The sequence below is a fragment of the Diceros bicornis genome, chromosome 20 (assembly GCF_020826845.1).
Source record: "Diceros bicornis minor isolate mBicDic1 chromosome 20, mDicBic1.mat.cur, whole genome shotgun sequence".
NCBI lineage: Eukaryota > Metazoa > Chordata > Mammalia > Perissodactyla > Rhinocerotidae > Diceros > Diceros bicornis.
Genome location: NC_080759.1, coordinates 40992447 through 41016160, shown reverse-complemented (window position 1 = coordinate 41016160; position 23714 = coordinate 40992447). Strand labels below are relative to the sequence as shown.

The 23714-nt window shown below is 35.0% G+C and overlaps 2 long non-coding RNA genes across 2 annotated transcripts in view; both read right to left on the bottom strand.

Annotated features, from left to right (window-relative positions):
- LOC131419277 (uncharacterized) overlaps nt 1-8956 on the bottom strand; it is a 31139-nt gene extending 22183 nt beyond the window's left edge. Inside the window, exons 1-3 of the long non-coding RNA XR_009223186.1 lie at nt 8846-8956; nt 8646-8753; nt 973-1046 (exon numbers count right to left, since the gene is read on the bottom strand). This is a non-coding gene — a long non-coding RNA (uncharacterized LOC131419277). The remainder of the gene's footprint in view (nt 1-972; nt 1047-8645; nt 8754-8845) is intronic.
- Nucleotides 8957-15852: 6896 nt separating this feature from the next.
- LOC131419276 (uncharacterized) overlaps nt 15853-23714 on the bottom strand; it is a 29237-nt gene continuing 21375 nt past the window's right edge. The window contains exon 6 of the long non-coding RNA XR_009223185.1: nt 15853-16116. This is a non-coding gene — a long non-coding RNA (uncharacterized LOC131419276). The remainder of the gene's footprint in view (nt 16117-23714) is intronic.

Sequence of the window (23714 nt, the reverse complement as noted above, 5' to 3'; positions counted from 1 at the left end):
TGGTAGAGCTCTAAGATGGTAGCAGATGCCGCAAATACCATTTCATTATACCACTATATGATAAAAGGTTTGAACCTCAGCTCTTTAACATACCAGAGGCTGGGCTGTTGTCCTTCCAATTTTGCAGCTAAAAAGCCCACAGCCCGAGAGACAAGTTCCCTTACAACATGTGAGATGTAGCCTAATAGATAGAGTGTAATGTCTCAGAAAGCAAGGAAAACTGGAAATCCACATGCCTGTGATTGCTCTGGGCCCCATGAGTTTCTCCCAGTAAATACTGATGCAACAGGCTTGGTGTGTGTGCTGTTTGACTGTCCTGGGCTTCTGGCCTCACTCTCTTCAAAAGACCTGGAGTCTATAATACCTCACATGAGCAAACATTATTATAAAAAATGAATTAAAGTATAACATATAGATAAAATACATTTACATACAGACACACATATAAGGAATAACTGTTGTAGAACACTTAGGTTTCTATTAAATTATATACATAGAAATTCAAATAAAGTTGTTTTTTAAGTTCTCTTCTAAAAAATGCTATCTATTGATTTTATAACAATAAAATTTTCTCTTCATTTTTAGAGAATAGTCATAGAATTGTTACTGTGGGAATCAGTTAACTTTCTTTTTTTCTATTTATTTTCTTAAATGTTAAATGGAGTTTCCCAAGCAAAAGCTTTCTTTTCCTGTCAATAACTGACTTCCAGTTAAATTCAGAGCTCAAAGCATTTGGATTGACTGTCAGAGTATAAGATCCCCAGCAGCCTTCTCTTTTATATATTTCCTATCTCTTTGTGGAAAAGCAATACACTACAATAAGATGGAAATCTTCTGGGTCAAATGCTCAAGTTCTTTTGAAGGTTATATACTCGCTACTTATGTAGCATTGTAATATCTTCTGTTTTTTCTATTCCCTGTTACCATTAACAATATCGTACGTTATCATTAACTTAAAAATAGATATCTTACCTTAGAATTATTCGCTTCTTAGGGAATTTTTAGCTTTTTCTCGAGTTCATTATATAGTTGCATATATCATATTTCTGAAAGCAAAATAATATAACACACAAATAGTGGTAGAATGATAAAATTACTTTCCAATAAGTATTTTCTCTCTTCAAACTTCAAGTTTATACATGTTACATAAAGCTAGAAAAAAAGTTAAAGCTTTCTAATATAATAAATCAATTCAAAATTTTCTCTTTTAACTGAAACTATTCATCAAATACCAACTCAAGATAGCTAATATATGTGACACAGAAAAAATAGCTACATATTGGATTTTTAGCTTTGAATAAACAGTTTATTTTTAACAACCAATACCAATGAACATATAAAGCATAAACCAGCTTTTATATGCCTTGCAATTTAACTGAGTATAAATTAATAAACAGTAAAATACTGAGAAGTTCTTTAACTTTTACTCAAAAGTCATGACGTCTGGGCCTTAATAATTTTAAAAAAAAAAGAGAGACCTGTTGCTAATTTTATATTTCTAAACGATTAATTTTAAGATGTAGACCACACTGGAAGAAATGTAGTGAACACAAATTGACATATAAAATTCATAGTTGGATTTTTATCTAGGAGGAATGAATGTCTGTCTAACAGAGTGCCTAAGAAATACAAATTGATATAATATTTAAATTATTCAATAAGACAGATGCATGTATTAGAGATTCCCCATGAGGAGACAGTCTCTAGTTTTAAGAAAAAAAAGGAATGTATTCAATTTGATTAGAAAATTTGTATGGAAAGCTTTTTAGAGTAAGGACAAAAGGAATATTTCAATGGATAGATTAGAGAGTCACAAAGGTTAAAGTTATTTTATGATAGAAATATAAATATTCCTTTTAACTCTACTTTAAGAAGAGGGAATGTTAAACATCATTTAAAAATAAGCAGATTAATAAAATACACTACTTTTTATTGATTTCACTTAGGAGAGAGAGAGGGAGTTTAGGGAGAAAAAATGACTTCTAGAGACATAACTGGTGACTCTGAGGCTAAAAGATAATTGACCATCAACTTAGTAAATAAAATAAGTCAGAAATAGAAACACAATGTCATATTCAATATGACCAAGGAAAAAAGGAAAACTGTTTTTGTTTTTTTAATCAAGGAGCAATTTCTACAAATAAGCATGGCAGGTACCAGCAGCTGGAAACTCCCGCAGAAGCAGAAGGAACTCATGGGTCAGATTAGATCAAACATCAGTGCCCATTAGTTCTGAAAAACAGAAGTGCATGGAAGCAATGAAATTAGAGTGAATGTTAATCTAAGAATGTACGTAATGAGTAGACTAAGTTATTCACAAAAGATCACACAAGCAGTGAAATGCAGAGATAAAGCAGAATGTCTACCAGACACCAAGCTGTTATTAGAAGTGGCAGACATGTAGAGTGAGATTAAAGAAACAGTAATAGTTGAAATAATTTAATGTAGAAATGTCAGTTACCTGCATTTTCTTCCAGTGTGTTGGTAACTATTTCTATCAGAACAAGGTCTTATAAGTGGGGCCTCTAAAATATGCTGGTTCTTTACAGTCAAGCAAACCAAAGATATAAGGGAGAGCCTCAGACATCTGACACAAACAAGTGTAACCCTTCAGAAATTGACACCGCTATGTTGTGCGCTTTTTCCATTTATACCACTAAAAAACTTTCAAGTGTGTGTCAGCTAAAATGAGTATTGACTTTAGTATGATATCCTTTCTCTTGTTTCACAATCCACGTAAGTCTGGCTTTTTGGGGTCTACAGGACAGAAGTTTATGACCAATAATTTCAATGATCTCAGAAAAATAAATGAAAAATGAAATTGGTCAGATGATCAAACCCAAAACCTCAAAGTAAATTACGTATTTCAGAACTTTGAGGTGCTATTTTACACCGTAAATAGGTATAATTTGGGGTGAATAAATCATTGTAACATAAAAACATTATTTACTGAAGTAACTCCAAATCATATTTGAGACTTCAATGATTCGAAATAATAATGAGTGCCGGGGCCATTCGATGGGGAGATGTCAGTCTTTTCAACAAATAGTATTGGGAAAATGAGATATGCACATGCGAAAGAAAGAAGCTAGATCCTTACCTGAAACATCACACAAAAATTAACTCAAAATGGAGCTAAAACCCGTGAAGAAAACACACAGGAAACACTCCATTGGGTTTGGCAATAATTTCTAGGATATTAAATCAATAGCACAGGCAACAAAAGAAAAAATAGATAAAATGGACTTCATCAAAATTAAGACATTTGTGCAGCACTTCATGGTTTATGGTAGTAAGGCTATAATGAAATAATACCAATACTGCCACTGCTTGGAAAATTGGTAATTATCTAGTTTACAGTTTCATCAAAAAAGAGTAAATATAGAAAAAAATAAAGAGAAAGAAGAAAGTGCTAAAGGCAAAGAAAAGGAAAATGAGAGAGAGGCAATAAGGGAAAGAAGGAAGGAAGAAATGAAAAAAGAAGGAAGAAATAAAGGTGAGTTAGGGAGGGAGAAAAAGTGGAAGGAGAATGGGTCAAGGCAAAATATTCAAAGACTTTTGTTTTGGTTTGATTTTTGGTTTTGGTTTTGGGCTCAGGTCAAAGTTCTCCTCTAATTACTAATTAGGCACCAGCAATAGATCAGGTTCATATGTGTTTGAAGAACTCATTAAGGAAAAAATGCACAAGTAAGAAAGTCAAGTTAGCTAAAAGACAAGTTCACTTTCTACAGAGCCACATCCCAAGTTTTGAGTTATCAGTCTATAGGCCACAAACAATCACAACTCATAATTTTTCAGTACGTGACTTTCTAACTTAATGGAGCTGGAAGCTATCAGTCAAAAAAATATATATCTCTTGAGATAATTAGATGAGTGTGAAGTAAACATAGAAAATATACTTCAAAATATTAAATAATCAATCAGTTATCATTTTGCTTACATTCATTTTTGGGTAAATTATTTCTTTGTAAACAAGAAAATGAATTAAACAAAGAAAAAAACAAAGGAGACAAAAGGAAATAATTAAGTGCCTGGAAATTTTGGAGGAATAATCACTTATTCAAAATTTCAATTTCATGGCGAAAAGCTTGTTAGGGGAGCATAGACTTTTTGAACAGGACTTAATACTTTTGCCGTGATTTAATGTTCAATGAAACAAACAGCCTAAAATTTATCCTGCTTCTCTGTGAATACTTTTTTTTTCTTCAATGAACATAATTTATTTATCATCATTGTTTTGCTAATAAGATTTATACAGTCATGCAGGGATGTGTTCTTAGAAATGCATCGTTAGGCAATTTCGTCGTTGTACAAACATCATAGAGCGAACTTACACAAATTTAGATGGGATAGCCTACTACACACCTAGGCTATATGGTTCCAATCTTATGGAACCACCATTGTATATGTGGTCCATCCTTGACCAAAGCATCATTATGCAGTGCATTACTATATAAGTATGAAGAATATTCTAAAATATGTATATATTAGACATACAAAAATCTTTTTTCCTTAGTCTGGTAGAGATAATTTAAAGTAGTTGAGTCGAATCAATTGAATCCCTATGTTATCAGAAGTTAATATCACGAATTTTAATCAGCATATATTTGCATAACTTTCACTATTTAACAACATATGTTATCTGTTAATAATTAAAAAAATATAACCTTATTAATTTAAAATTAGTAAAATGCTAATGCTAGAGTAGTAGAGGATTGTGTATAAAGATGAGGTTCATGATAGAGTGAATTTAATAAGTGATTTGAATAATTAAATCTATGATTTCACTAGTTTTATGAATGAGATTGTGCATTCACAGAGCTAGATGAATCCAAATGTTCAGAATTTATCCGCAGAGTTAAAATTTTTAGATTTACTCTGGGAGTCATCTCCAACTCCAAGAGTTCTATTATCTTCTGGGTAAATACAGTATGCTTTCAGTTCTACCTCATACTCCTTGAGCCATACTGATATTCAGATATATATTGAGGCAGACAGATTAATTTAAAGAATGATTTATATGCATCAAAATATGTTAATTTCTTCCATAGTGATGACTTCCTCTCCAAAAATAGCTAAAAATCTGATTCCACTGAGCTCAGAGTTCAGCATTAGGAAATAAATTCTATCTTCACTTGCAATCTACATAACTCATAGTTTCAGCTTGAGTCTGAAATTTCTAGTTCGTTTGTTCATAGATCTTGTCCTGTGTCTACTAGTTTATTATAAAGGATATAGATGAATAGGCAAATGAAGAGGTACATAGAGCAATTTCCAGAAGGGTCTCATATGCAGGAGCTTCTGTTCTCATGGTGTTGGTGTGCGTCACCGTCCCAACACATGGATGCTTTCACCAACCTGGAAGTTCCTATGAATATTTTTTATGAGAGAAATTTTGCCTTCTTCTTTGCCTATTGTGTGAGTTAAAGATTTTTTTTTATGATTTCTTACTTTGACCTGGATGGGGTAAATGTTTTTCATATATTATAAATTGAATACTCGGGCATTATTATGAGAGGGTTATTTCTACCTTGCTTTATGAATGTGAAAACTGAGGCTCAGAAAGTTTAAGATGTTGACAATGATTCAGGACTATGATGCCTTTAATCAATATCACATTGTTTCTAGAACAGAAATTTGCTCCTGATAATTCCCAGTATGGCCAAAATGAAAATAAAATTAAAAAAAAAAACTATAATTAGTTACACATGTAGCAATCTTTAGCTATATAAAGAAAAAATCTGCATCTCTTTGCTTCCTGAGACATCTCTGCTCTGTGGCATAAACAATCCTACTTGTCTCAACAGTGTCATGCAATTTGAAGTTCTTATATTGTTCTTGTCTCTGAATGTTTCTCTTGTCCTCATTCACACACATTCAAGTCTCTTAATGCAACTCTTTGAGTATGGTCTCAATTTGAACATAGTATATTTGTCATAACTGAAGTATCATAGAACAGATGTAAAGGCTATCCTTGAATATAAATGGATCCTTAGAAATGTCAAGTCCCTTTATTGTCTAATATCTAAAACTGCAACATAGAACCTGAGAAAAATGTGTGCATAGGGAGGAATCTGCAGTTGAATTATATTCTAAGTAAAAATCTTGTGTGTCCTATAACAATAATGTATTGTTTTCACTTAACTAATTTAAATTTTTAATTATGTCAGAATTTGAAAATTATATACCCTGCTTGTTCACAAAAGTGCTGTAAGACTCTTCTGCTCATGTGTCCCTGAAGGCTGTTGCTGTATGTTTGTACTGCTTTGGTGTGGTTTATTCTCTACAATTGGTGAATATGTTGTGTCAGGGGCAGGCTGAAATATCCAACTTTCCTTGTCTCAAAAAGAGTGATCTTCCTCCTGATGATGCTACTACCAAGTCAAGAAAAAGACCTGTGAGAGCCAGCCCTGATGGCCTAGTGGTTAAAATTTGGCGCCCTCCGCTTTGGCATTCTGGGTTCGGATCCCTGTCGCAGAACCACACCACTGTCTGTCAGTAGCCATGCTGGGGCAGCAGCTCACATAGAAGAACTAGAAGGACTTACAACTAGAATATACAATTATGTACTGGGACTTTGGGGAGGAATAACAAAAAAGACCTGTGAGATCAAGCAGGAGTCTTGTTCCCTGCATTATATCTCCTTTGCGTTCCTCAGTTTGTACTTGGGCATTCTGGCTCAGCAATTCTGAATACCGTCAATCTTCAAAGTCCAAAGCGTCTGCAAGTGAATGTAGCTTATTTCACTACTCAAGGACAAGTATTTTACCCCTCCAAATAATAGCAAGCACTTATCAAGTGCTTGGTCCTAAGACCATTTTAAGCGCTTTCATGAAATTGTACCTCATAGACCTCCAATTACAGGGAGCACAGTTGACCAGGACCCAGTTTCTATGCTCTGAAATCCATCTCTGCGTTTGTGAAAAGTCCACCCTATGCCTGGGCTGCTCCCAGGCAGTAACTGCACTCACCAGGATACTTTTGTAGACCATTCTTGGAAGACTTAACATACCTCTGACAGTTGGCTTAAAGACTCCCCAATAGCCTTGCTGAAATTTTCTACGTTGCACAGCAGTTCACAGACCTTCTACCCAATCTATCCTCTTTTTTTCTTCCTTCTGGGTCAGACTTGAATTGTGTATAGATGACTGCCCCAACCTTATGAAGCTCTCTCTCCAGTTTCTCTCTAACATCTCTGCATGCTTAAATCAACTTGATAACTGTTCCTCAGATGGTTCAAACCAGCACAGGTATATACTACTATTAGCCCAATTTTTATGCCATAATAGAAATTAAGGTACATAACTGATCCAAGATTACTGACTTAGAAAGGTATAGATCTGGGACTACACTAAGTTCCCCAAAGGGAAGCCATCTTAGGTCTGATCAACTTGCTGCAAGGAGTGAGTTCTAAGAAAGAGTACTTGTGAGTTGGACCTCAGGATCTCTACGTAGATTGAAAACATTTCAGTCTATATTATACCTAGCAGGAATTTTGTGTTCTGCAAAATGTCTTTCTTCTATAATTTTTAGAACTGATGCAGCAACTCTTATACTCTCATTTCTTTTTTAAAATTTTTGTCATGTTAATTCATTTTTCAATAGGGACAAGGGATGCACTAACCACATGTGCACAGGAAGAAACCTTCTTTGTAAGTGTGGGTCTGTAATTTTAATATATTGAATACAGTGCACATCTGTTCATTTAGGTTTATTTAACATAGGTGTATCTTTAGATATTTATTCATTAAAATATTCCTTTAAACTATATTTACATCTCTACTCCTAATTATTATTTAGTGTCTTTTTAACAAATAAGAAAACTAAAGGCCAATTTATACATATATTCAGTTTCTATCCTGTCGCTAATTTGGATGATATTTAACACGTCTGGCAGTCATTGAAAAATTTCCTTTTTAAATGAAATAATGACATCTGTTTTGTTTTGTCACCTAGTTAAAAGGGAGATGAGCTCATTTGGGTGTTCACCCAACGCACACTGAAAATTTCCAGGTGGTGGTAATATAATATGAACTTGCCTTATTCAAGATAATCAACTTCAAAAGAAAGATGCAACTTTTATTATGAGTTTATGCCTACTCTAGCATGTTACGAGTGCCCTAAGACTATGATTATATCATTGATTCAAGTGGAACCATATATGTGGTATTATGATTTTACTGAAATGTTCCTTATAACAATTGTGCTCATATCCCATTCTAAACCCCTCACCAAACATTATTTATAATAAGAACATTATAAAATAGAAACATTTTATAGTTTACTTCTTCTGATTCGTGTTCCTCTAAACAATTTGAGACATACTGTCTAGATGATAGTGCAAATTTCAAATGCAAATACATGCTCATTAAAAAGAAATGCAGATTTCCCTCACTATTCAAAATTAGAGTATTCCTATGACCTTTTGTAAGCCGAAATGGCATAAAGCAAAGATGCAATTGTCATTAACTTACATGGAAAAAATTTTTGAGCATTGCCAGATCCAAGAAATAATCTACCAAATGATACCAAATAGCACACAAAACCTAAAATAACACTAATATGTAGTAAAAGCAGGAATGATATGATAAACATACAGCCTATATAAAGTAGACATAATGTTTGTACAGTGTAGTTTCTCTTACCAGAATCGGGAAGACAGCGAGCACACTGGAAGGCTGAGAGGCGGTGGTGTTGATGATGGTGTGTTAGCCTGAGTCGTCAGAGGTTGCGGTGGTGGGAGGTACAGGACACTGGGGTGTAGGAGAGAGAGGAAGAGGGTTGTCTATTGACATCTCACCATCATCTGAATCCCTCAAGGCAGGCAGGTCACTAATGTTTATACCTTCTTCTATATCTGCCTGCCTTCATGTTGATGTCGAGTTTGGTCATCAGCTGTGGCTGATATGGCTGATGTGAAAGGCTTGAAATACAACAACAGGCTTGATGGCTTAGCCTCTATAACAGGCTCACTGCAAAACAAACACTGAAGGCTATTTTTGCTTTTTGCAAAAGTGAAAATCCTCTTTAGATTTCTTTCAGTTAGCAAAAACAGGTACAGTAGTCTCCCCTTATCTGCTGAGGATGAGACCCCCAGTGGGTGCCTGAAACCTTAGATAGTACTGAGCCCTATATATACCATGTTTTTTCTATACATACATACCCATGATAAAGTTCAATTTATAAATTAGGCACAGTAAGAGATTAACAACAATAATTAATAATAAAATAGAACATTTATAACAATATAGTGTAATGAAAGTTACCATAGGTCTTAGCAGCCTTATCAAGTGGAGAACCTTCACCTTTTCACTTAAAGGAAGCACTTTATGGCTTCTCTTTGTCATATCCGAATTGCCTGCATTACTACTCTTTGGCTTTGGGGCCATTGTTAAGTAAAAATAAGTAGTACTTGAACACAAGCACTGCAATACCCCGACAGTTGATCTGATAACCTAGATGGCTACTAAGTGACTAATGGGTGAGTAGCATACAGCGTGTATACACTGGACAAAGGGATGATTTATGTCCCAAGCAGGACAGAGTGGGATGGCGCAAGATTTCATCCCACTACTGAGGATGGCGTGCAATTTAAAACTTATGAATTGTTTATTTCTGCAATTTTCCATCTGATGTTTTCAAAACGTGGTCGACTGCGGATAAACAAAACCACGGAGAGTGAAACCGCTGGTAAGAGGGGAGTACTGTACTAATATAGGTCTTTCATAAAAGCAAAGTGGCCTAAAGCAAACTTTCAGATAGCAGGGAAAACCAGTATATAACATCTACTTATCAATATTGTCAATAATCCTAAATATTAAACTATCATACTGACCTGTTAAATCAATACTACTTTTTTGATATAAATTAAAAGGTTCCCAGAATAAGGGCTTGAGGATCTGGAGACTATATTAAATATTTAGCATACAGGTGAGGGTTACAACAAGGATAACAGGAGACATCAGTCATTGAAGCATGAAAATAAATAATAGGTGTTTCTTTCTTTCATCTTTAATCACTTTTGTAAATTTTGTAATTATCTTAAATATTAATCCTGGAAAACAAAAACAAATAAGGAGAAAAAAATTTGTCAGGAGACGACCTGAGAGCTTTTCATTTGACCAAGACTGTCAACATTCACACAAATCTAAAGAGTTATTAGGCTGAGTGAACAACATAGTTGTCATTCATTGACAATGAGTGCAAATTCTGCTAGATGGTAGAGTTCCTTTGAAAAAATGTTCTGATATTTTTTTACATCTGATCATCATTTTATTGCTTTGATTAATTTTTGTCTTCATTCATGGATGGATGGTCTGAGTCACTTTTGGCCCAACAGTATTTGCATTGCTACTCCTCAGTGCTTAAAAAATATAAACATATCTGAATCCATTAGCAAGCTTCAATTTATGGCTTATAAGATTGTATTACTCTGAACAAATGATGTTGGATAAAAATCTAATGAATTTACATAATGGAATCTATAAATGTAATGGATTAACTGCATTAGTGTATTTGTTGAGGTAATTTACTTTTCCTTTTTAGATGGAAAAGAATGTTTTTAATTTCCTTTTAACAGATATTATTAATCTTGTTGACTTTGTGGCTAAACAAGTTGTCAGTTCTGTTTACCACTAAAGATAAAAATGTCTTACATTTTAGCCTCTAGGAAAAAAAGTGCCGCATGAATTTCTAAAAAACTACTTTGAATATAAGCAGATATATAAAAAATATTTAAAACATATCAATGGTAAATAAAAACTATTACTATATTGCATTATTTCTAAGAACTAAAGCAAAAAATAATGGTGTCAAAGCACAAAATGAAAAAAAATTTATACACAGTCATACAAGAGCATTATTGACCTCATATTTTTAAACTATGTAACATAATTGTAAATGTAGCAGACTTTGTTTTTAATAAACAAGGTTGAAAATGATCATTTTTTGCCTTTATTGCTATCCAGTTGTGCAGTAGTATGTGTATGTTATGATCATATTTTGTTAGAAACTATATTCATTTAATTTCAATTTTCTGAATTCTGGGAAACACATCTTCTCTACTAAATCATTGCAGATATCTGAATATAGTTAGGAAACTGAAAAAAATACATATATATATGACTTTGAGTTCTAAATGTTGATTAACACAAATTACCTCTGTGATGGTCAAGATTTTAAACTATGGAGCATATATTATGAAAATATATAATTAAATAAATAAAATTAACATTAGATTAAAAATTTTGCAGCAGTTTTGGAAAGCCTCAGGCAGTATGACACTAGCATATACAAATAGTGAGGAGAATTGGATGGAATAAAAATAATAAACATTTTGACAATAAAATCCAAGACAGCTGAGAGAAATACAACCACATTCAGATGAAAATGAAGATCACCAAAAATGTTAGTTCTTTCCCATTGTGGTCCCAAATACGGAGGCATTGGAAGTTAAAATGGTAAGCTGGACAGATAATTAATAAGGGACAATAGAACAGCAGTAATAAAGCTAAAATATTTTCTGGCTTGAATATCTAAACAACTCTTTCAAGTAGAATTTATGACAAAGTGATCGTGTGACTATAGAATATAATAGTGCCCAAGATAAAATTAAACCATCAATAAAGAGAAGGAGCTTTTATTTCTTTTCTTTTTTTTGTGTGAGGAAGATCAGCCCTATGCTAACGTCTGCCAATCCTCCTCCTTTTTTTGCTGAGGAAGACCAGTGCTGGGCTAACATCTGTGCCCATCTTCCTCCACTTTGTATGGGACGCCGCCTCAGCATGGCTTGCCAAGAAGTGCGAAGGTGCACGCCCGAGATCCGAACTGGCGAACCCTGGGCCACCGCAGCGGATCGTGCACACTTAACAGCTTGCGCCACCAGGCGAGCCCCAGGCACTTTTATTTCTAATCCTATACTCTAAAGAAATAAAACAATCTGCATTTGCTTTATATAGCTGCAAAATAAAGTACCACAAATTTAGTGGCTCAAAATAACATCCATTTATTATGTTACAGTTCTGTAGGTCAGAAGTCTAGTGGCTTTGCTTGACTTAGGGTCTTACAAAGTCAAATCCGGGTATTAGTCAGCCAGGGCTGTTTTCTGGAGGCTCTGGGGCACAATGTGCTTCCATTTTTATTCATTTTATGGCAGAATCTCATTCTTGTAGTTGTAGGATGAAGGTCCCTAATTCCATTCTGGCTGTCACTTGAGTCCCTATTTCCTTTTTCACTGTCAGGTGTCGGCTCCTAGAGGTTGTCCACATTCCAGGTTACGTGGTTCCCTCGTAATTTGTGCCTCTCTGATCTTCTCTTCTGCTTCATCTTTCTTGCTCCCTTTTCCGCCTCTATTATTAAGGACTCATGTGATTATAGTGGTCTTAGCAGGAGAATCTCCATATTTTAAGGTCACTGATTAGTAATCTTTATTACATCAGCAAAGCTCCTTTACCATGTAAGCAAACATATCCACTGTCCCAGAGATTAGGGTATAGGATCTTCTTGGGGGCAATCCCTATCAACTTCCTATCAAAATATCAATAGCATTTTTCCAGAAGTAGAAAAAACAATCCTAAAACAATTTGATATCAAGTACTATCTCAAAATATATGCAGAACAAAATATTGTGTCACTTTGCAATATTCTTTCAAAAGTGCAAAATCTAAATCCAATTATGAGAAAATAATCAGATAATCTGAAATTGATGGGCATTCTACCAAAAAAATTGCTCTGTACTCTTCAGAAATGTCTACATCATGAGAGAAAAAGAAAGGCTTAAGAACTTTTCCAGTTTAAGGAAGACCAAAGAGACCTAACAACTAAATGTAATGAGTAATCCTAGATTGTATGCTAGACTGGGGAGAAATGCTCTACAGTGTATTATCAAGATCAGTAGCAAAATTTGAGAATGGATTGTAAATTAGAAAATAGTATTGGATCCACGTTATATTAGATGGCTGTTAAATTTACTGTGGTTTGTAAAGAGTGACTTTGGCCCTAGGAAAGGTCTTATATTAAGTTCGTGGAGATACTTGCAAATGGGATAATAATAACAGTAGCATAATAATAGTAGCAAAGATATCATTTTTCTATCTATTTAGAGATAAAATGGACACACTGACAGGTGATAGATAGATGGATGAAGCATATATGACAAAATATCAACCACTGGTGAATCTAGATGAAAGAGAGACAGATTTACTTGGACTATTTTCCCGATTATTTGTTTAAATGTAGATAAAACAAAGAAACAAAAACTACTCATTGTGAAGCACAAGTCCCATCATATTATATGCACTGTGCTTCAAAACGACCTTCTTCATGATGGAGGTGCTGCTGATGTGGAAGGTAAATTGGCAGTTAACTGAAGCTTTGCCACACTACCATTTTAACAGTGCTAAGAGAGAGAAACAGAACAATATGTCAACCTCGTGGTGGAGACAATTAGTGGTGTTCTAGCATGGACTAAAACTTACTAGCACTGCGTGCAAACATAATTATAACGGATAGCAATAAGATTTTGTATAGATTCTCGAAAGGAAACAGAAAATTCGCAGATATTACCAAATCGTCCTTCTGATCTCCATTTTGACAAACTCTCATTATGAGCATGTTATGACAGCTTGTGGGAGCATAGGCTATTTTATACAAACACAATAAGTACTGCAAAATGTCTTGAGGCAAAGTATGCCTTTTTTTTTCAATTTTAACATTTTATTGAAATACAATTATACATATAGAAAAGTATACCTATGGGTATAGCTAATGAATTTTTATAAGCTGAATACACGTGTATAAGCACCAGGATCAAGATATACAACTTTACCAGCACTCCAGAAGCCCTCTTATTTACCACCACCACTCCTCCAACAAGGATAACCACATTCCTGACCTACAACAGCATAGATAAATTTTGCTTGTTTTTGTACTTTGCATAAATGAGAAAGGAAAAAACAACACCTGATTGTTGTGGGCTGGGAGCTAGCCTGGCTCTAATAGCTTGGTCACGGCATTCTCCTTTGAATATATTAAAACATCAACTAAAAATCACAAAACTGAGCCACGAGTCCCCTAAAGATGTATGCTTTTTACTGGCTATCCCATGCTAATATGTGAATTAAGAAGCCAAAAACAAGTGCGGCCTTGATTATTTTTTCCTTGCCACCATGATGGAATGTATTTTCCACAACAAAATTACTAGTTGTTTTCATAATGAAAATATAAATGAGACCACATCTCCATAATTATATACTATAATAGGGAATATAATAAATACCATTATCAAAACTGATGGAATAGCAACATTCAGATATATAAGCAAGGTCTGATAAACCATAAGATAGAAAGCTGTTTAATCTGTGTGCTTCCTGATTAATTTTACATGTTTTCATACTTAAAGGTAATTACATTTATAACTCATCTTTGAAAGAAAAAGACTCTGAGATTATTTAATATGTGGACTTGATCAATAAATCAGAGCATTCTGCTGTGCCAACTTTCCATATTTACTTACTATTTGATGTCTCATTTTCCCCAGCATTGATACCTTTTATAGGATTATTGTGAGAATTTGTGAGCTTTGTCTCAAGTCTTTACAAAGCTATGGAGTTGTGTCAAAGTCAAATATTATTTCTAAAATTTATTTTATATGTTAAAAACTTTCTCTTATAGATTTTGTCTTTATTTTATGTATAATTTGTAGAAACACATAAGACTGAGAGTATTGGTAACTATCAAATATAAGGTAATCTTTTAAATCAGAAACAGTAGGCTATAGTACATGAATAAATAACCATGATGAAAATATGTAATGAATCTAAGTATATACTCATTTCTTATACGTATATAAGATAGAAGGTTCACCTATAAATTGGAAATACTTTAAAATATACTTTACTACATGTATTAAGAATTTGAAGAACAAAAATGACATTTAATTTTTGACCAAGTGAGCCAATTTCAGAGAACTGACCTAATGAGGCGTGTGACAAAAATGTTATACATTTTTGTCCAGCACTGCTTTTTGCAAAAGAAAAAAAACCTCTGACATTCAACATTGTGCATAATTAAGAACATTTTTCACTTTATGAAGTAAATAAAATTTTAAATCATGTATTAAAAGCATGTTTAATAGTATCTAATAATAATTACCATATATTGTTAAATAGAAAAATAAGCCACATAGTTGTTGAATAATCCAAGTTTCTGTGCCAGTCTTCCTCTATTATGTATGTGGGATGCCACCACAGCATGGCTTGATGAGTGGTGTGTATGTCTGTGCCCAGGATCCAAATCCGCAAACCCTTAGCCACTGCAACGGAGCATGTGAACTTAACCACTACGCCACCAGGCCGACCCCTGAATAATCCAAGTTTTATCAGGAAATACATTTCCATTCAACACACAGACATACATACAGAAACATGACTGGAAAGAAATATACTAAAAATTTAATAGTATTTGACCCTGTTTTATTTTCTCCTTTTCTTTTTTCTTATTTTTAAAAATTTTGAAATGAGTATATATTATCCATATACTTTGAAAAATATTGCATTTTAATATAACATTTTAATACTTGCAAAATGTAAAGAAGTAAAAAGTGTGAAATAGGATATATATCTAAAATAATCAGAGATGGGAGACACACACACACAATAAAAACTATAAAATAAACTCCAAACTACATTGTGTTTGGCCTAAAGCAAAGCCCAAGTGGCAATGCTTTATTGGGACTTGCAAACTTAAGTTGTGAAAATGTAGAAAAAAGGAAGTTGAGTCTTGAGTGGATTGGAAACAATAACAGATGATGTATTCCAGGTGACCATTGCTTCACAAAGAGACATAAAGAGCAGGATGTCTTTGGACAGGGGTAGAGGAAGAACACACCCTGTACTCTCTTTGGACAGCAGGAAGGAGAAGACGTTTTTTTGAAGTTCCCTTCTGTCTCCTGCCCCCATTGGCTGGGGGTTGCTTATCAGAAAATAGTTGCTCCTAGACTTTTGGGTCATATCCCTTTTCCCTTTACAGCTGCTGAGAAGCCAGATCCCAGTCCTTGCCTTGTAGAGCTTCATCAGATTCTGCAAGCCACTGGAGTAGCTGGAGACTTGGAACGTTGACCTTAGACAGAGGAAGCAGGGAGAACTGAAATGAATAGGTCATCCCATGGGAACATGATTCAGAATAAAAGATAATTTAAGACAGTGCATCAGAGGGATCTAATACATACAGAAAAATCAAGTAGTCCAGCCAAAACATGAAACTGCAAATAAAAGGGAAGGATGCAGTTTCCTTGACATAAAGTTAAGATCTTTAACCACGATATGACACAGTAGACAATGATAACAATTGAAAAATCTCTCAAACTAGATTAAGAAAAAAATCTTTTATATAAACTTCCTGTCAAAGCAGATACTCAGTAGAGAACTACAAGTGTTGTGATTGGGAAAGATTGATTAACGAGGCCTAATAGGGTTTATTAATAAAAATTATATATAAAATATCCACAGATTGGTTTAACAGTTCAATGACGTTTCTTGGTGTGGTTTCCCTCATGCTTCCTGTGCTTGGGGTTTTTTGAAATTCTTGGATCTGTGAGTTTAGAGTTTCCATCAAATTTAGACAATTTTTGCTATTATTTCTTCAAATATGTTTTCTGTCTCCCCCCCTCTATCTTCCCTTTTTGGGATTCTAATTATACATACATATTAGGCCATTTGAAGATATTCCACCTCTAACTGATTCTCTGCTCCTTATTTTCTCTCCTCCTTTCTGTGACTAATTTTGAATTAGTTTCTATTGCCACATCTTCATGATTATCGTTGTTTTCTTCTGCAGTGTCTAATCTCCTGTTAATCTCAACCAGTGTATTTTTCATCTCAATTATTGTAGTTTTCATCTCTAGCAATTTGATTTGTATTATCTTTCATATCTATACTAAACACGCTCAATCTTTTGTCTAGCTTTTTCAACATATGGAATAAGGTTATAAGAATTTTAACATCTGTTTCAGTCTCGGTCTGTTTCAGTTTATTTGCTTTTTTCCTCATATGGCTTACATTTTCCTGCTGTTTTTGCATGTCTGCTAAGTTTTGATTAGATGGCAGATATTATGAATTTTGCACCTTGTTAGTTGCAGGATATTTTTGTACTCTTCTAAGTGATGTTGAGCTTTGTTCTGAAATGTAGTCAAGTGACTTGGAAACTAACTCTTTTGAGATTTGTTTTCAAAGTTTATTAGATGGGCCCAGAACAGGCTGTAGTCTAGAGCTAATTATTTACCTCTACTGAGGCAGGATCTTTCTGTGTGCTCTACCTAATGGCCAGGACTCATCAGCTTTTCTAAATCCTTTCTAATTCTTATGGGTAGTTCTTTCCCCAATCCAGGGGAGTTTCCTCACGTGCCTGCATTGATCCATACATGCTAAATACTCAAGGGGGACCCACTATAGATCTTTGGATTTCTCTCTCAATGTGTTTCTCTCTTCTCTGGCACCCTGCTTTGAAAACTCAAGTACGTTTGTCTCCCTGTACTCTCTGTTACATCACCTCACTTAAGGAATCTGTTGGGCTTTGACCAAGCTCCTCTCCCAGCTTTGTGATCTGGAAGTACTCACTGGGCAATAGGCTGCAGCAATTGAAGGACTCACCTTGTTCATTTTCCATCTCTCAGAGATCACTGTCCTCCGTTGCCTGATTGCCAATGTCTTGAAAATGTTGTTTTAATATATTTTCACCCTGTGTTTTTGAATTAAACTAGACTATCACGAAAACCTGTTAATGTGGGCTGTACTTTTTAACCCCTTTACTGAAATGCATTTGGTTATTTCATTGCCCTACATTAATACAGAAAACTCTAAAAGACGGATTATTTTCAATAGAAAAATGTTGTCAATGTCATTCTTACTACAATCTTTACTATTCTTTTTATGAAGGCCCATATAAAAATCTCACAAAATCTCATAAAAAATCTTGGTATAATTAATAGTTAGACTCTTTTCTGTACTAGACCGGCATCATTATAAACAGTTATTTATGAGACTTTCTTCCTGCTACCTAAAAGTATAGGTCCAAATGTGTAATTTGATAGATCCAAATGTCTAATTTGGGAAATGATCTCCCCACTTTATTTTTCTTTTTTTTTTTTTTTAATTTTTTGTTTATTGCAGTAACATTGGTTTTTAACATTGTAAAAATTTCAGGTGTACATCATTGTACTTCTATTTCTGCATGGACTACATCATGTTCACCACCAAAATACTAATTACAACCCATCACCACACACATGTACCGAATTATCCCTTTCACCCTCCTCCCTCCCCCCTTCCCCTCTGGTAACCACCAATCCAATCTCTGTCCCTATGTGTTTGTTTATTGTTGTTATTATCTACTACTTAATGAAGGAAATCATACGGTATTTGACCTTCTCCTTCTGACTTATTTCACTTTGCATTATACCCTCAATGTCCATCCATGTTGTCACAAATGGCTGGATTTCATCGTTTCTTATGGCTGAGTAGTATTCCATTGTGTATATATACCACAGTTTCTTTATCCATTCGTCCCTTGATGGGCACTTAGGTTGCTTCCAAGTCTTGGCTATCGTGAATAACGCTGCAATGAACACAGGGGTGCATGTACCTTTGCAAATTGGTGTTTTCAAGTTCTTTGGATAAATACCCAACAGTGGAATAGCTGGATCATATGGTAGTTCTATCGTTGATTTTTTGAGGCATCTCCATACTGTTTTCCATAGTGGTTGCACCAGTTTGCACTCCCACCAGCAGTGTATGAGAGTTCCCTTCTCTCCACAACCTCTCCAACACATGTTGTTTCCTGTCTTGTTAATTATAGCCATTCTGACGGGCGTGAGGTGATATCTCATTGTAGTTTTGATTTGCATTTCCCTGATAGTTAGTGATTTTGAACATCTTTTCATGTGTCTGTTGGCCATCTGTATATCTTCTTTGGAGAAATGTCTGTTCAGGTCTTTTGCCCATTTTTTAATTGGGTTGGTAGTTTTTTTGTTGTTGAGATGTATGAGTTCTTTATATATTTTGGAGATTAAGCCCTTATCAGATGTATGGTTTGCAAATATCTTCTCCCAATTGTTAGATTGTCTTTTCGTTTTGTTGATGGTTTCCTTTGCTGTGCAGAAGCTTTTTAGTTTGATGTAGTCCCATTTGTTTATTTTTTCTATTGTTTCTCTTGTCCTGTCAGATGTGGTGTTTGAAAAGATGTTGCTAAGACCAATGTCGAAGAGCGTACTGCCTATGTTTTCTTCTAGAACTTTCACAGTTTCAGGTCTTACATTCAAGTCTTTAATCCATTTGGAGTTAATTTTTGTGTATGGTGTAAGGCCCACTTTATTTTTCTGATGACTACTTTTCCCTTGTCCAAATCCTCTCAGTGATTTTTGGTGAAACTAAATACACAGGGATACTAAAAGAGAGGGGTAGACAGATAGATTGGTAGTTGTGTGACCTCCCGTGACTTTTCTAAACTGAATTTCTTGCCTGCTGAGTTCAACAATCCCCACTTGATACTTTAGACATATTTAATTCTATATAATTAATTTCTTGTATGCCCACCAATGGAATCTGCCAGAACTCTCATAGTCTAACAGATTTTTGGATTTGGCTTCTTTTCTCCAGCCATATCCTGCTGCTCCTCATCCTCCAATATGACAGTGGCAGTGCCCCGAAGGGTTGCGCCAAATGATGTACTGATGGGAGAATAATTAAAGTCACTCAATTATCAAATGTTTATGGAGGATCATATACGTGCCAGCAACTATGCTGTGTTATGGAGATATAACACTGAACCTGAAAGATATCAATCTACTTTCACAAAAATCTACTTTCCAAATGTATGGCTTTGGGGCCCGGCCCGGTGGCGCAAGCGGTTAAGTGCATGTGCTCTGCTGCGGCGGTCCGGGGTTTGCCGGTTCGGATCCCGGGCACGCACTGACGCACTGCTTGTCAGGCCATGCTGTGATGGTGTCCCATATAAAGTAGAGGAAGATGGGCGTGGATGTTAGCCCAGGGCCAGTCTTCCTCAGCAAAAAAAGAGGAGGATTGGCAGAGGTTAGCACAGGGCTGATTTCCTCACAAAAAAAAAAAAAAAATCTATTGCTTTGAATTTCCTCCTGAAATGTTTAGCCATGGTAAATGCAATAGATTTTTCTGACACAGGAAAAAGTAGGACACATTCTTTAATTTATTAGTATACATTCCAAATATTTAAAAATATGCAATCAAAAAATTTACCTATAAGAAAGTACATTGGTACTTCACATATGGTGATTATAAAATATTATTTTATTGGTGTAAACTTAAGCAGCAAGCTCCTATTTAGAGGGATGCTATTGGAAAGGAGACCAGGCACAATTACCAGAAACAAATGGTGATTATTCAAGTTAAACCTAAATAATAATGTCACAACTACAATACTTTCCATATTAAAATATATAGACATAAAGTGTAAATCAAAAGAAAATTGGAACATATAAGCGTTAGGGTAGAGGAAGGAAGGGAGAGGCAGAAACTTAGACATAATATTATCAAAAACTGGGTTGCCTGGGGCCGGCCCGGTGGCGCAAGCGGTTAGGTGCGTGCGCTCCGCTGCGGCGGCCCAGGGTTCGCTGGTTCGGATCCCGGGCGCGCACCGACGCACTGCTTGGTAAGCCATGCTGTGGCGGCATCCCATATAAAGTGGAGGAAGATGGGCACCGATGTTAGCCCAGGGCCGTCTTCCTCAGCAAAAAAAAAAAAAAAAAGAGGAGGATTGGCGGATGTTAGCTCAGGGCTGATCTCCTCACAAAAAAAAAAAAAAAAAAAAAAAAAACTGGGTTGCCTAAGGGTTTTCTAGGTCACAGACTAGTTTTAAAACTTTAGAATACTGGTAGTTCATTACAGTTCTATAAGTAAGAAGGAAGAAAATATTACCTATTTTTTAAAGACATTCTAGTTACTCTTTTTGGTTGTGAGGTTGAGTAGTGAACAAGAATGAATCATGTCTACCCTCACAGATCATGCATTTTAGTAGCAAAGGGAGTTATCACACACACACACACACACACACACACACACACACATAGACAAAACATACCAATTGATTAGACTTTATTTATTTTTTTACCTTTTACATTCAAGTCTTTAATTCATTTTTTTTCAGATGCATGCAGATTATTATTATTTTTTTTGCAAATATTTTTTTTAAATTTTTTGTTTATTGCAGTAACATTGGTTTATAACAATGTATAAATTTCGGGTGTACATCATTATACTTCTATTTCTGGATAGATTACATCATGTTCACCACCCAAATACTAATTACAATCCATCACCACACACATGTGCCGAATTATCCTTTTCACCCTCCTCCCTCCCCCCTGCCCCTCTGGTAACCACCAATCCAATCTCTGTCTCTATGTGTTTGTTTGTTGTTGTTATTATCTACTGCTTAATGAGGGAAATCATATGGTATTTGACCTTCTCCCTCTGACTTATTTCACTTTGCATAATACCCTCAGTGTCCATCCATGTTGTCACAAATGGCTGGATTTCATCGTTTCTTATGGCTGAGTAGTATTCCATTGTGTATATATACCACATCTTCTTTATCCATTCGTTCCTTGATGGGCACCTGAGGTTGCTTCCAAGTCTTGGCTATTGTGAATAACGCTGCAATGAACACAGGGGTGCATGTATCTTTACGCATTGGTGTTTTCAAGTTCTTTGGATAAATACGCAGCAGAGGAATAGCTGGATCATATGGTAGTTATATCCTTTATTTTTTGAGGCATCTCCATACTGTTTTCCATAGTGGCTGCACCAGTTTGTACTCCCACCAGCAGTGTATGACAGTTCCCTTCTCTCCACATCCTCTCCAACACATGTTGTTCCCTGTCTTGTTAATTATAGCCATTCTGATGGGCGTGAAGTGATATCTCATTGTAGTTTTGATTTGCATTTCCCTGATAGTTAATGATGTTGAACATCTTTTCATGTGCCTGTTGGCCATCAGTATATCTTCTTTGGAGAAATGTCTGTTTAGGTCTTTTGCCCATTTTTTAATTGGGTTGTTAGTTTTTTTGTTGTTGAGATGCATGGGTTCTTTATATATTTTGGAGATTAATCCCTTATCAGATGTATGGTTTGCACATATCTTCTCCCAATTGTTAGGTTGTCTTTTCATTTTGTTTATGGTTTCCTTTGCTGTGTAGCAGCTTTTTAGTTTGATGTAGTCCCATCTGTTTATTTTTTCTATTGTTTCTCTTGCCCGGTCAGACATGGTGCTTGAAAATATGTTGCTAAGATCGATGTCGAAGAGTGTACTGCCTATGTTTTCTTCCAGAAGTTTCATAGTTTCAGTCCTTATATTCAAGTCTTTAATCCATTTTGAGTCAATTTTTGTATATGGTGTAAGGTACAGGTCTACTTACATTTTTTGGCATGTGGCTGTCCAGTTTTCCCAACACCATTTTTTGAGGATACTTTCTTTTCTCCATTGTATGTTCTTGGTTCCTTTGTTGAAGATTAGCTGTCCATAGATGTGTGGGTTTATTTCTGGGCTTTCGATTCTATTCCAGTGATCTGTGTGTCTGTTTTTGTGCCAGTACCATGCTGTTTTGGTTACTATGGCTTTGTAGTATATTTTGAAATCAGGGAATGTGCTACCTCCAGGTTTGTTCTTTTTTCTCAGGATTCCTTTAGCTATTCGGGGTCTTTTGTTGTTCCATATAAATTTTAGGATTCTTTGTTCTATTTCTGTGAGAAGTGTTGTTGGAACTTTGATAGGGATTGCATTGAATCTATAGATTGCTTTAGGAAGTATGCACATCTTAACCATGTTAATTCTTCCAATCCAAGAGCACGGAATATCTTTCCATTTCTTTGTGTCTTCTTCAATTTCTTTCAGCAATGTTTTATAGTTTACAGTGTACAGATCTTTCACCTCTTTGGTTAAGTTTATTCCTAGGTCTTTTATTCTTTTGGTTACAATTGTAAATGGTATTGTATTCTTAATTTCTCTTTCTGCTACTTCGTTGTTAGTGTTTAGAAATACAACTGATTTTTGTATGTTGATTTTGTATTCTGCAACTTTACCATATTTATGTATTACTTCTAAAAGTTTTCTGGTGGATTCTTTAGGGTTTTCTATATATAAAATCATGTCATCTGCAAATAGTGAGAGTTTCACTTCTTCCTTTCCAATCTGGATCCCTTTTATTTCTTTTCATTGCCTAATTGCTCTGGCTAGGACTTCCAGTACTATGTTAAATAGGAGTAGTGAGAGTGGGCATTCTTGTCTGGTTCCTGTTCTTAGAGGGGTAGCTTTCAGTTTTTCATCATTGAGGATGATATTAGCTGTGGGTTTGTCATATATGGCCTTTATTATGTTGAGGTACTTTCCTTCTATACCCATTTTATTCAGAGTTTTTGTCATAAATGAATGCTGTATCTTGTCAAATGCTTTCTCTGCATCTATTGAGATGATCACGTGATTTTTAGTCTTCATTTTATTAATGTGGTGTATTACTTTGATTGATTTGCAAATGTTGAACCATCCCTGCATACCTGGAATAAATCCCACTTCACCATGGTGTATAATCTTTTTAAAATATTGTTGTATGCGATTTGCTAGTATTTTGTTGAGGATTTTTTGCATCGATGTTCATCAGTGATATTGGCCTGTAATTTTCTTTTTTTGTGTTG